This window comes from Amphiprion ocellaris, chromosome 21 (assembly GCF_022539595.1).
Source record: "Amphiprion ocellaris isolate individual 3 ecotype Okinawa chromosome 21, ASM2253959v1, whole genome shotgun sequence".
Classification (NCBI taxonomy): domain Eukaryota; kingdom Metazoa; phylum Chordata; class Actinopteri; family Pomacentridae; genus Amphiprion; species Amphiprion ocellaris.
In genome coordinates, this window is record NC_072786.1 from 17,564,560 (window position 1) to 17,578,078 (window position 13,519).

Here is a 13,519-nt window from a genome sequence, read left to right on the forward strand (position 1 = left end):
CTGCCTCTGGTTCGCTCTGCTACTGTCTCAGCTCCTCTCACTATCATACCTCCCTCCCCTCTCCTCCTCCCTGTGCTACTCCCCCCCACTCTTTTCCCCTCCTCTTTTCCACTCCTCCCCTTTTTTATCTAACCTGCTCCCTCCTTTCTCCTGCGCCGCCCTGGTCCTCAAACTCAAAGGCTGACAAAGGAAATCAGGGCTTTTATCAGTACTTTCAGCTCTGTTTTCTCTTCAAAGTAGGCTTGTTGTGTTGCTAAAATTCAATCAAAAAGTCACCTGCTGAGGTGAGTTTTCTGTTCTCAGTGCATAATATAATACAGCATGTGGCTTGGGCTTCAACTACTTGTTTAAAAATGGTGAAAATGACCATTCTTATTCTACCTTTAGGTATTCAGATAGAACTTTTTAAAAATAAGACCAACATGCAGTTCTGTTCACGGTCATGTAAGACCAAAAAAAAACAAACATTTGAGTGGATTCAACTGGCAAATGTTTGGAATCTTTGCTTGAAAACTCATCTAAATATAGTTTCTATCAATTGGTTGATTGATTAGTTGTTTCAGTTCACTATGGATTTTACTGAGGCTCCAGTGTTGCTCAGTTGTTAAGGTGAATTTAGGCAAACGCCACCATCGTTTATCGATTTTCTTCTCATTCTTCTTTAGGTGTACAAACAGGCTTTTTAAAATACTATCTACACACAAAAACCCAAAAATGTTCTGTTTACGGTCATACAACAAAAAAAAGACACATTTGAGTGGCTGCAACTAGCAAATGTTCAGAATTTTGTTTTTCAAAATATTTTATCTGTCAGTTGTCTCATTGATTAGTTGTTTCAGCTTGTTGTGGATTTTACTGCTGCGCCAGTGTCGCTCAGTTGTTGAGCTGAATTTAGTCTAATGCCACCATCATTCACTGATTTTTCTCTAATTCTTCTTCAGGTACTCAAATAACCTTTTTTAAAAATATGATCCACACATAAAAAGCCCAAATATGTTCAGTTTAATGTCATATTAGACAAAAAAGCGTGTCTCAGTAGCTGCTATTGGTAAATGTTTGGAATTTTTGCTTGAAAAATAATCAAAATATAGTTTCTGCCAGTTGGCTCATCGACTAGTTGTTCTAGCTTGTTATGGATTTTACTGCTGCTCCAGTGTTGCTCAGTTGTTGAGGCAAATTTAGGCAAATGCCACCATCATTTATTGATTTCCCTCATTAAAAAGATACCAATCACAGAGGAGACATAGATATAAAAAAATAATAATAAAGAAGAAGAAGCAGGTAAGATAATGAAGGGTTTTAAGGTTCTCTAATATTCAGAATACAGTGTAGAGTATGAAGAGGCTGGACTTATGAATACTAAAATAATAGAGTGGCACAGTAAGGGGCTTTGGCTATACCACCTGGCAGTATGTGTTCAGTTTACGTCCACTTTAGGGTGAATAAAATGAATTTGTTACCTGCCCTTTTCATGAATAAGCTCTGCATCAGATGACCACTCGCAGATTCCTCAACGCTGGCCAGTTCTCGGTCTTTTTTCTCTCTCCGTCTCTTTTCCCCTCTCTCCCATAGACAGCCCTCCGCTGCCTCTGCCCCTGTTTCCATAGTGACACTTTCCCCGTCTCCAGCTCGACATAATCAAGCGAACGGGATGGGGGGAGAGGAGGGGGTTGGGGGTGAGAGAGGTGAGTAGGGGGTGGAGGGGGGTTGAAGGAATGGCCAAGATGAGAAAGATTTAAAAACAAAACAGGCAAACAGCAGGAAATAAAGAGGCAAATAATGAATAAAGAGAATGTCAATAAAGATGGTTTGTCAGTGGCAAACAGTGTCTCCAGCTCCGGTCCATCTCTGCCTAATGGTAGAGTTTAAATTAGGTGCTTTGGAAAGCCTTGGCATATGGCTAAAATAATTATCATGCTCATCAAAAAACTAGATGGCCACTTGTGCTTTGTGACAATGCTCCCACCAGAGCAGAAATGAATTGTGGGAGAGAGCTGATCAATCTGAATTTTAATGTGAGTGGTGCTCAGCATGGGCTTACTGTATGGTGCCAGGCAGAGATGGTGTGAAACCTCTTTGAATGCTGGAATGAAATTAGCAACAGCATTCGGACCAAATGTGGCAGCATAAGCCATTCTGACGCAATGTTTTAGCCACGCTAGCAGCATGGGTCTGTCTGTCTGTCTGTCTGTTGGTCCATGACTCATTTTGATTGATATTCAGAAAGTTCTTTACAAGCAACTCTGATGATGAAACTGACAAACTTTAGTGCATCACTAACTTTCCTCCTTATAGTGCCAAAAATCTAACAGGTTAACAGGTTTGATTCACAGTCAAGAGTGTCAACAAAAGTGGATGGATTGCTATGAATTCTGGTGCACATACAAGTCAAATGTTGTCAAGTGAGTGAAACCATTTCAACATCTACTGGATCACTGACTGTGAATAAAGATGGAAGCTCAAATATTGCAGGAATGGGAGCAGATGTTATGCCCTGGTGGCGTAGGGTTGGAGACCCCATGATACGCCTTGAATGTCATCCAGTCTAACAATATCAGCTACTTTTTTTCCCTAATAGATTGAACCACATTAGCATTAACTTACTAATTAAGTTAGCCTAATGTCCCCATGATCCCTCAGAAAATTGTTTTGAAGCATCCATCCGTCCATTTTTTTTCTATTTATCAACTACTGGATCATGAAGGTAGCAGGGTAAAGAGGACATTCCAAACATTCCTCTCCCCAGCAATGTTTTCCAGCCCATACTGGGTGATCTCAAGGCGTTCACACACCACATGAAATATGTAGCCACCCTACTGAGTTCTGGATCTACCCTGGGGTCTATTCCCTGTTTCCTGGAAAACCTCAAAGAAAGGTGCCCAGGAGGCAACATAATCAGAAGCCTGAACCACATTAGCTGGCACCTTTGAAGGAAGCAGCAACTCTACACCAAGCTCTCTTAGGTTGTCCTAACTCCTCAACATATCTCTAAGGCTGGCTCAGAAACCCTACAAGGAAACCAATTTCAGGAGCTTGTATCCACAACGCCATTTTTTCAGTCACTACTCAGAACTTATGACCATGCGTGAGGACTGGAAGAAAAAACAACCTGTAAATCGTCAACCCAGTACAACACCTCAATTACTGCTAACCTCATGTTTTTCTGTTGTTTGTTTACAAGGTTCAGAGACATTGAAACTCCATTGGTGGCGGCAGTAACTCAATAAAAACATACAGGGAGCAACTCACTGGTTTCCAGCAGAGAACCTAGCCTTAGACTTAGAGGTTCTGACTCTCCGGTGCATACTGAAGGTCACGGTTTGATGAAACCAACAGAGCCACATCATCTGCAAACTATACATAGTTCTGGTTTGAAGCAGACAATGATAAATCACACAGCTGTCCATCATGATGAAATACACCCTTTTTAGAACATCAATTAATCACAAACAAATATATCAGTGAAATACAAAAGATAAAAAAAACACAACAGGAATCAAGACTGATAAACATTTATTTTGAGTGTTTCTTTGATTTTTAGTTAAGTTTGTGTGCCATTTGCCAACATAAAAAGCAAGCAATACTGCAACCAGCCACCAGGGGGCGATCCGGATATTTTGACTTCATATTAGAGTGGCTGTCATGTCATCCATCTTTATATGTACTCTAAGGACAGCATCTTTGACAGACCTGGGCTGTCATGAAAGTAATGTAACTGATAACTTCTTAAATATAGCTGTTGATTGCAAACAGCTCTATTTAAGATGTATGACGTACCTACACAGAGCTATTAAAAAATGGTCTGAAAGAGCAGAAGAAACTGATGCAGTAGAAAATATACAGCAACATTTTACTGTGTTCCTACATTTATTATTTAACACTATTAAAGCATCCCTCCATGCTGGTGATTCCCTAAAAGAAAAGCTTCCCAGAATGTTGTCCTGTCCAAGGCCATAAATACTCAACAAATGCTTAACAAATCTGGACAGATAAAGTAAATGTTGCTCCGTAGCTGCATTTGTTTGCTTTGGAAACAGCACTGAGTCGCCCCAGGAGGGATCAGACTGATGGTGTTGGTGCAGATCATCATTTTGCGGCATTAATCACCATTGAATGGGATTACTGTCAGCTGCTGTCCTTCCTGTGTGACCAACGAGCAGCAGCAATATGGCCTGCGAATCTTCTAATTCTCTATCGATCCCCGAGCTGCCGTGTTGCCGCCTGCCTCCCCCTACCAGGAAGGTCAGGTGGCAGGGTCAGCCGCTCACGGACCTGGTGCAGATTTAGAGTCATGATTAAAAGGACACTTCTGCAGGGAGGATGCTGAGGGTTCTGGGGATCGAACGTGGGCATTTATGGCTTACAGGATGCCTTTTCTTACCGCAAGGCTCCTCTGCTGTCCTCGAGGAAATCTCACACTTTGGACGCCGAAGAGAAAAGAAATTGCTTTTTATTGCGGCTTTGAAAAAACGCAGCTGGTTATTGCACTTCCACTTTTGACAGAATTATCCCTCAACAGAGGGAACAGAATAAAGCAACGGATTAATTTTTATGATAAGCCTTTATGAAAAGTGCATTTTCAATCATTTACATAAATTGCTGTGGTCTTTCTTATTCACATACCTCTTTCTATGCAGTGTGTCAATTTATCAAACTGGAGAAATTAATTCGTTGTGCACATAATATGATCGTGAAACATTTTGTTGAACTTAAACACAGATACACACTTGGCCAGAAGTGACAGAGTCAACATCTAAGGCTGATTCAGTGCAGTCTAATGTCTGAAATTCCTCTTACAAATGCACTTTTTATCACTTAAATATGCTCAGGTGTGTTGCTAATATAGTCCTGCTTGGTTTGTTGTAAACAGAACATTACAGAAGCTAATGTTACCTCATGAAAATGCAATTTTCTTCAATTTCAAAACAAAACTTCTATTGTCTCTCTGGCTTCGTTTAATTACTGGTAGCATCAATGGCAGCATCACCCAGGATTTACTTAATTATTGACTCTGTATTCTCATTTAATCATCATATTGATGTAAAACAAAGGATGTATAACAGAATAATGTTAGAATTATATGTTTACAATGGTTTATCACCATGAAACTTTGCATTTCATTGCAATAATTGTATTGTATGGTGATTTTCTTTGTTGGTTGAACCCCTTAAAACTCTGTTTTTTAAGATACTAATACCAGTGCAACAGTAGGAGCAGCTGAGTGAGAGTGTGCACACAGTAAAACTGTGGTTTTGTACCCCTTCTGTCGTCTATATACATGTTAAATCACAATGTGCTGCACACTATTGTCATCATCAGAAAGCCTACAATTTGCATCATCAGTATAAAAATATCTGATGAAAACTTACAGGGCACATGCCAGGACTGTTTTTTTCTGCCATTAACTCACTGGAAGGAAGCCCTATGAAAATGTCTGAAAATAGCAGTGTACCCAAGGGATTTTTTATTTGCACCTAAAATACAGAGCTACAGATGGATCATTCAGACTGTACAACTGAGACATCACAACTCAAACTGTGTTCTATACTAAACAGCTGAAGGGTTAAATATGTGTTTGTGTGCATCTTTAGGCACGAATAGAGTGATAGGACAGAGATTTACATCTGAATCCAATGTGTTTGTGAATCAGAGCTAAACATCCATTCAGAGTTTCTATTAGAGTCGTATCACTGTTGTCACTTTTACATATCTGGAAGAAGAAAATTGCACATCTTCTCCGGCTGGGAAAGACAAATTAGATGTTGGGTTTCCTCCTAACCACCACGTTGGCAGCATCCCCATCATCCAATTTGGTGATCTCCCTGCCTATTGGAGTACTACCTGTCCAAGCACAAACTTGTCGGAAAGATTTATGTCTCTCTAACTCTAAATTCCAATCTCAGCCTGTTAGTTATCCCCGGCTTTACTTTAGTTGGCAGTATGATTGACAGCCGGCTGATTGGGGAGCTGTGGATTTCTGTGCCCTCAAGTCAGATTCTGGGGGGATTCAACCAATTACCGCTCAAGGGCATCAAGACAAGTTGCAGAGGGTTGGCGCCAGTGCAGGTTGTACTCTAACCCCTAATGGCGCTCGTGCACGCCAGAGGGTACAGTAGGATGCAGAGAAAAAGGAACGGCAGATATTACGATAACACAATGAGACCTGGCAGGTTATGTCTCTCATAATTGGAAGAAAAAGACTGTTTCAGGAATTCGCTTCTCAAGCCGAAGAAACAAAAGAAGAAGCAAGAAGGTGAATGACAAGCTTTTGTCATTGTCAGTTATTGCATCTAATGAAGACAATATTACCTCCCCTCAAACACAAGACTTTTCCTTTCATGTGCAGCCTCTAAGCTTTTGTCTATCAGTGACAATCACTGAAAACAGGGCAAATTATTTATATCACAGCTGAATAAGAAGCCAGAATCACAAAAGTCTGTAAACTCTTAAAGATTGGTGGTATTTAAAGGGACAAAAAAACATAAAAGGTTTAATTTAAATCCAATTAATATTTTTTGAGTTTTGCTCCCAAGTGTTAGCATTACACATTTGAAACATTTTCAAACTTGCAGTTAACTGTTTCTTTAAAATGAGATGCAGCAGAACCAAATTCTCTTACAAATCCAGATGCATGCATCACCTATAAAGCAAGTTGAACACTGACATTTTAGTGTGAGATTCAGGTTGTACTAGTAACGGCTAATGAGGCCTTGAGTTTCCTGTAATAAAAAGTAAAATAGAGATGAACTTGTAGACTGAAGATGCAACCTATGCTGGCTTAAATGACATTGCTTGAGGCGATTGATGTAGTAAAAATAGCAGAATTCCCCTTAAAAAAAAAACAACACTGGAACAGGCCTGATGTGTGTTTTAGTTTTAGAACTCTACCACGCAATGAGTAGAAGACTTAATTAATTGCAGTTAATTAGGTAGCAGTGTGCAAACCACCTGTATTTCCCCAATAAAAAGCTTTACTATTACAATACAAATATGATGTTTGAGCCTAAAATGTTGCATATAATCTCAAAAGTAATCTATAAATCTGTCATCAAAGGTTGTAGAGGAGCAGCATAACTGTAGAAAATACTTCTATTTAACACATCTGCAGCAACCATTTAATGTCACTGTGGACTCACATGTGGTGTTAAAGGTAACTCGGTATGTGCACTCTTGACTTCATAACACCATTTGTCTGTCCATACATCGCATTTGCATGACAATTTACACATTTAGCTTGAGTGTCGGTTAAGTACAATTTAAAAAAACTTGCGACTGACAGACGAAAGCTACTAAAACCAAAAAAGCAAGATTCATAAAGAGAGTTTTCGATTGCATTTTTATCAGTTTGAATTGATTCAATGACGAAATGTTATTCAACACATGACAAAGAATGAAGCATTTTCATTGCAGTGTTGATGTGGTCTGCTATAGCGTGCGTGCGTGCATGCGTGCGTGCGTGCATGCATGCGTGTGTGTGTGTGTGTGTGTGTGTAAAAAAAAGCGCACAGAGGGAGAGCAGACACCAACTTGTAAATGATGTCTTTCATCTCTTGACTTCAGACGTGGCTGTCATCCACTTCCATTATACAGCAGGATGAAGTGGGACACAAGACAGACTGTAAGAGAGTGTGAGAACAAAGGAAACTGGAAGACACGCACACGCATGCACACGCACACACAAATACACACGCACCCTCTTGGTCTGGGGGGATGCGTCATAATCATAGATACGGGAAGGAATTATTATTCTTACTTGAACTGGCAATGTAAGATTTCAGGACAGATAATCTTGGGGATGTCTGGGTGTGGAAAATGAATGAGCAACACTCTCGGCTCCCTCAACAAACATTACTGTGGCGCCCTTGAGGAAGCCACTTAAACACCAAATCGCTCCAGTGGAGCTGCTCAGTGGCCAACAGCAGCAGACTGTGGCTGCACTGACTGAATGTCTGCATGAATTTGAAGCACAAGGCTGAAAAATGCAGCCAACAAACCACCACCACCCCTCTCCCCTCACTGGGATTTTTTTTTGAAAGAAATCTCAATCTTGGCATCACACTGAGGAATGGCAATTCATTCAAGCTAAAGCTGCAAGTTGCAAAATAAAAGTCCCTGAGGGACGTTAAAGCCTGATAAAACAGGACATTCCCACATTACAGTAATGCAGCCAGACGTGTTCACCTGAGATATCTCAGAGCCCAGTGTAATTCCTTTCACTCACCAATATCAGAATCAGTTCTTATGTGACGACTCAGACAGCAGTCAACAAGAACCGACTGCAAGCTGAAATTGCTTTTCACCGCCTTCAAGCTCACATTTGCAGGTAAATTTTGTTACCTGTAAATCTCTCATTCTACGGGCTGCAGTAATTTATTTTTGTAGAATTATATCAAAATTTTGAATTTAAGAGGTGTGATACCTTGTCACATGTCAGGTTAATATTCTGATAGCACATATGGGGCCCCATTTTGGCAATATATCAATGCTGAGGTGTCAGTGATCACGTATAATGTTAGTCTGACCTTTGACCTCTGACATGGTAGGTCAATAAAGAGATGTTTTCCAAATGCATTTCTTTATTCATTCCCCAAATCAACCTAAGAGAAGAAGAAAACGGGGCTCAAGATGAAAAGTTGACACATTTACATCATATTGATGCTCATTAATGTTAATTTTGTCCTTGATAGACTGATTAAAATAAGGTAAAAACAAATAAAAAAAGAATAAACATACCCACGTGGACAAAATTGTTGGTACCCCTCGGTTAATGAAAGAAAAACCCACAATGGTCACAGAAATAATTTGAATCTGACGAAAGTAATAATAAATAAAAATTCTATGAAAATTAACCAATGAAAATCAGACATTGCTTTTGAACCATGGTTCAACAGAATTATTTTAAAATATAAACTCATGAAACAGGCCTGGACAAAAATGATGGTACCCCTAGAAAAGACTGAAAATAATGTGACCATAGGGACATGTTCAATCAGGGTGTGTCCTCTAATTAGCATCACAGGTGTCTACAAACTTGTAATCAGTCAGTCGGCCTATTTATAGGGTTACAGTAGTCACTGTGCTGTTTGGTGACATGGTGTGTACCACACTAAACATGGACCAGAGGAAGCCAAGGAGAGAGTTGTCTCAGGAGATTAGAAAGAAAATTATAGACAAGCATATTAAAGGTAAAGGCTATAAGACCATCTCCAAGCAGCTTGATGTTCCTGTGACTACAGTTGCACCTATTATTCAGAAATTTAATATCCATGGGACTGTAGCCAACCTCCCTGGATGTGGCCGCAGGAGGAAAATTGATGACAAATGGAAGAGACGGATAATATGAATGGTAACAATAGAGCCCAGAACAACCTCTAAACACATAAAAGGTTAACTCCAAGGTCAAGGTACATCAGTGTCAGATCGCACCATCCATCATTGTTTGAGCCAAAGTGGACTTGATGGGAGACGACCAAGGAGGACACTATTGTTGAAAACAAATCATAAAAAAGCCAGACTGGAATTTGCCAAACTGCATGTTGACAAGCCACAAAGCTTCTGGGAGAATGTCCTATGGACAGACGAGACAAAACTGGAACTTTTTGGCAAGGCACATCAGCTCTATGTTCACAGATGCAAAAATGAAGCATATCAAGAAAAGAACACTGTCCCTACTGTGGAACATGGAGGAGGCTCTGTTATGTTCTGGGGCTGCTTTGCTACATCTGGCACAGGGTATCTGTATCTGTGCAGGGTACAATGAAATCTCATGACTATCAAGGTATTCTACAGAGAAATGTGCTGCCCAGTGTCAGAAAGCTTGGTCTCAGTCGAAGGTCATGGGTCTTGCAACAGGATAATGACCCAAAACACACAGCTAAAAACACCCAAGAATGGCTAAGAGGAAAACATTGGACTATTCTGAAGTGGCCTTCTATGAGTCTTGATCTAAATCCTATTGAACATCTGTGGAAGGAGCTGAAACATGGCGTCTGGAGAAGGAACCTTCAAACCTGAGACAACTGGAGCAGTCTGCTCATGAGGAGTGGACCAGAATACCTGCTGAGAGGTGCAGAAGTCTCATTGACAGTTACAGAAATGGTTTGATTGCAGTGATTGCCTCAAAAGGTTGTGCAACAAAATATTAAATTAAGGGTACCATCATTTTTGTCCAGGCCTGTTTCATGAGTTTATTTTTAAAAATAATTCTGTTAAACCACGGCTCAAAAGCAATGTCTCCATTATCATTGGTTAATTTTCATAGAATTTTTATTTATTATTACTTTTGTCAGATTCAAATTATTTCTGTGATCATTGTGTGTTTTTCTTTCATTAACCGAGGGGTAGCAACAATTTTGTCCACGTGTGTAAATAAATTTAGAAATTCGTCAAAAATAGGGACAACTCAGTCATTGAAAATCCTTAGCGTCTAACTGCAGAAATCTATTTTTTTCTCCTTTACTTTTTTCTAAAGATGAAGAATCTGATGTCTGAGAGTATATTTATACACAAATGTTCAAAAGTTTGGGGTCACTTAGAAATGTCCTTATTTTTGAAAGAAAAGCATTTTTTTTCAATGAAGATAACATTAAATTAATCAGAAATACAGTATAGACATTGTTCATGTGGTAAATGACTATTCTAGCTGGAAACAGTTGATTTTTAATAGAATATCTCCATAGGGGTACAGAGGAACATTTCCAGCAACCATCACTCCTGTGTTCTTTCACACCCAATGGACAGATCTGACTCTTTTACTCTTTTTATGTTACTGTAGGAATAGCAGAGCCTGTGGATAACAGTTTATATTGCTGAGATCTAACTAGCCATGTCCACTAACCAGTGGACATGGACCAAATGGACCAAAATAATATCAGTGAGAAGTGTAAAAATGGTGTTTTCTGGGTGTTTGCTTTATCTAAGATCCCATTTACCAAGACAATCTCTATTCCCCCGTGGTGCAATCTGAGCTGAAAACACAATTAGATAAACCTATAGCTACTGCAATGATTCACATAGCATCAGGGCAGCGGTGTTAAATAAATTTAACAGACATTTGCTTGAGGACAGAGACGGAGGAGAGGAGGCGGCAACAAAACTGATCTTAATGAGAGCTGCATGCAGAAGAGGATAAGCAGCTCTCTTCACCTTACATACCGAGACCCTGGCTGCTGAGACGGCTTCATTAAGCCCAGCAGACTATGGACTGTCACTCTTGAAAACGGGAAAGGCAGCCAAAGGAATAGGAAACAACAACACAATAATAACGTTGACATTTACAATAGGCGTTGGATATCATATCCAATTTCTCCCTGCACACCCTTAATTCCTTTTTAATTGCTTTCCCGTGTTGGTTCTGGGATAAGGCTGTCTCTCTTCATTTATGAAAATGGAGAGGTGGGGACAGCGGTGTGTGTGTGGACAGCTGTTGGTGGACATGTGTGTGTGGGTGACGGGGGGTGGGGGAGGAGTGGGTGAAGATGTGGGTATCTAAAATGGGGGTGTCTCAGGAAAGGATGAGATAATTGGTAGCCTTTTCAAACATATCAAATACTTTTTTAAAAGCTTTGATTTAACAGATTGGACTTCATTTGATGAAAATAACTGAAGACTTTAATGATAATCACACAGGCAGCATGATTAATTATCTGGCAGCATGATACTGAATGAATAAGTTGAGAATTTCAAACATCTCATTCTTAAAGGGTAAATTATGGAACTAAGGAAGAAGCCAAATACTTCTTGTCTTCGTATTCAGAACTGAGGTTATGGAAACATTGATAATTTGAAAGAAATTTTTATAATTTGAGATAAGATGAGCATTATTGATCCTTGACTGGGGAAATGTATGTTACAGCAGCTAGTTACAAATAAAGACTAAAAAGTAATAAGAAAAGTACAATTAGGATAGAAATAAAGAAAAACAAAAACTTTTTTGTGGGCAATGTGCTTATTACATGAGACTCTCATGTATGTACATTATGAAACTTAGTAGCCAGATAGCTTATATTAGTATACTCACTGGGAACATGTAAACAGCTAGCCGAGCTTCATCCAAAGGACCACTTAAGCTGAGTAACAAAAATAACTTGTTTGTGTCTGAAAACCGAAGTGTAAAAATGGCTTCAAGTTGTGATTTTATGAGGAGTATGACTGATTGATAGAAACCTGTCTGTGTCCAGTATGTTACACTAATCACTGTGCTAAGCTCCTTAGCTGTTATAGCTCAGGCAATTTAACATTATCTATATACATTTGAAAGGGTTATAAATCTTCTCTTAAATCTTAAAAACAACTGTATTTCCCAAAGTGTCAAACGATTCTTTTTCTTTTTAGTAATTGGAACATATTATATTTTTTAACGGTGGTGTGCTGTTGTTAGCATGTTAACAACTAGAAATGTTGCTCAGTCTGAAGGTAATAAAAATGACCTTTAACTACAAAAAAAGCCTACCTTGTATTGTGTATAATGCCAAAATAGCAGTAATCCATCGAGGATGACTCCATGGACCGCTGAGGCTCCATTAGGTTCTGGAAGTTGCGGGGTGGGGCCTCCATGGATCCGGCTTGCTTTACCAGGACACCCAACAGGTGCCAGATCTGTCTGAGATCTGGGGAATCTGTCATGCTTCTCAAATCATTGCTAAACAATTCTTGCTGCATAACCGGAAGTATTATCCTAATTAAAGAGGCAACTGTCATCAGAGAAAACCACTTCCATGTAGAGTCCACGTGGTCTGCAACAGTGTTTAGGTACATGCTATAGGTCAAAGTAACACCTACAAGAATGCAAATTTCTCATCAGAACATCACACTTGCCTTCTTCTTACGCTACCATTCAAAAGTTTGGGGTCACTTAGAAATGTCCTTATTTTTGAAAGAAAAGCATTTTTTTTCAATGAAGATAACATTAAATTAATCAGAAATACAGTCCAGACCTTGTTAATGTGGTAAATGACTATCCTAGCTGGAAACGACTGATTTTTAATGGAATATCTCTATAGGGGTACAGAGGAACATTTCCAGCAACCATCACTCCTGTGTTCTAATGCTACATTGTGTTAGCTAATGGTGTTGAAAGGCTAATTGATGATTAGAAAACCCTTGTGCAGTTATGTTAGCACATGAATAAAAGTGTACATTTTTGTGGAAAACGTGAAATTGTCCTGCTGACCCCAAACTTTTGAACAGTAGTGTACATGCAGATGAGAAAAACACACCTAGCTGTCCACATCAGACCAGGCCACCGTCTTCCATTGCTCCGTGCTCAAGTTCTGGTTCTCACATTCCCTTTTAGGTGCTTTTGGATAGGGGTCAACATGGGCACTCAGATCTGTCCCATACACAGCAGGTTGCAATGCATTGCGTTTTCTGACATATTTCTGTGGTTTCTATCAGTACGATTATTCCACACTTGCCAGCTTTTGTTCCCCATGTGGATCAGTGAGCGTTGGCACACATGATCCAGACACTGGTTTACCTGATGTCCTTCCTTGGACCACTTCTACTGGCTACTGACCGC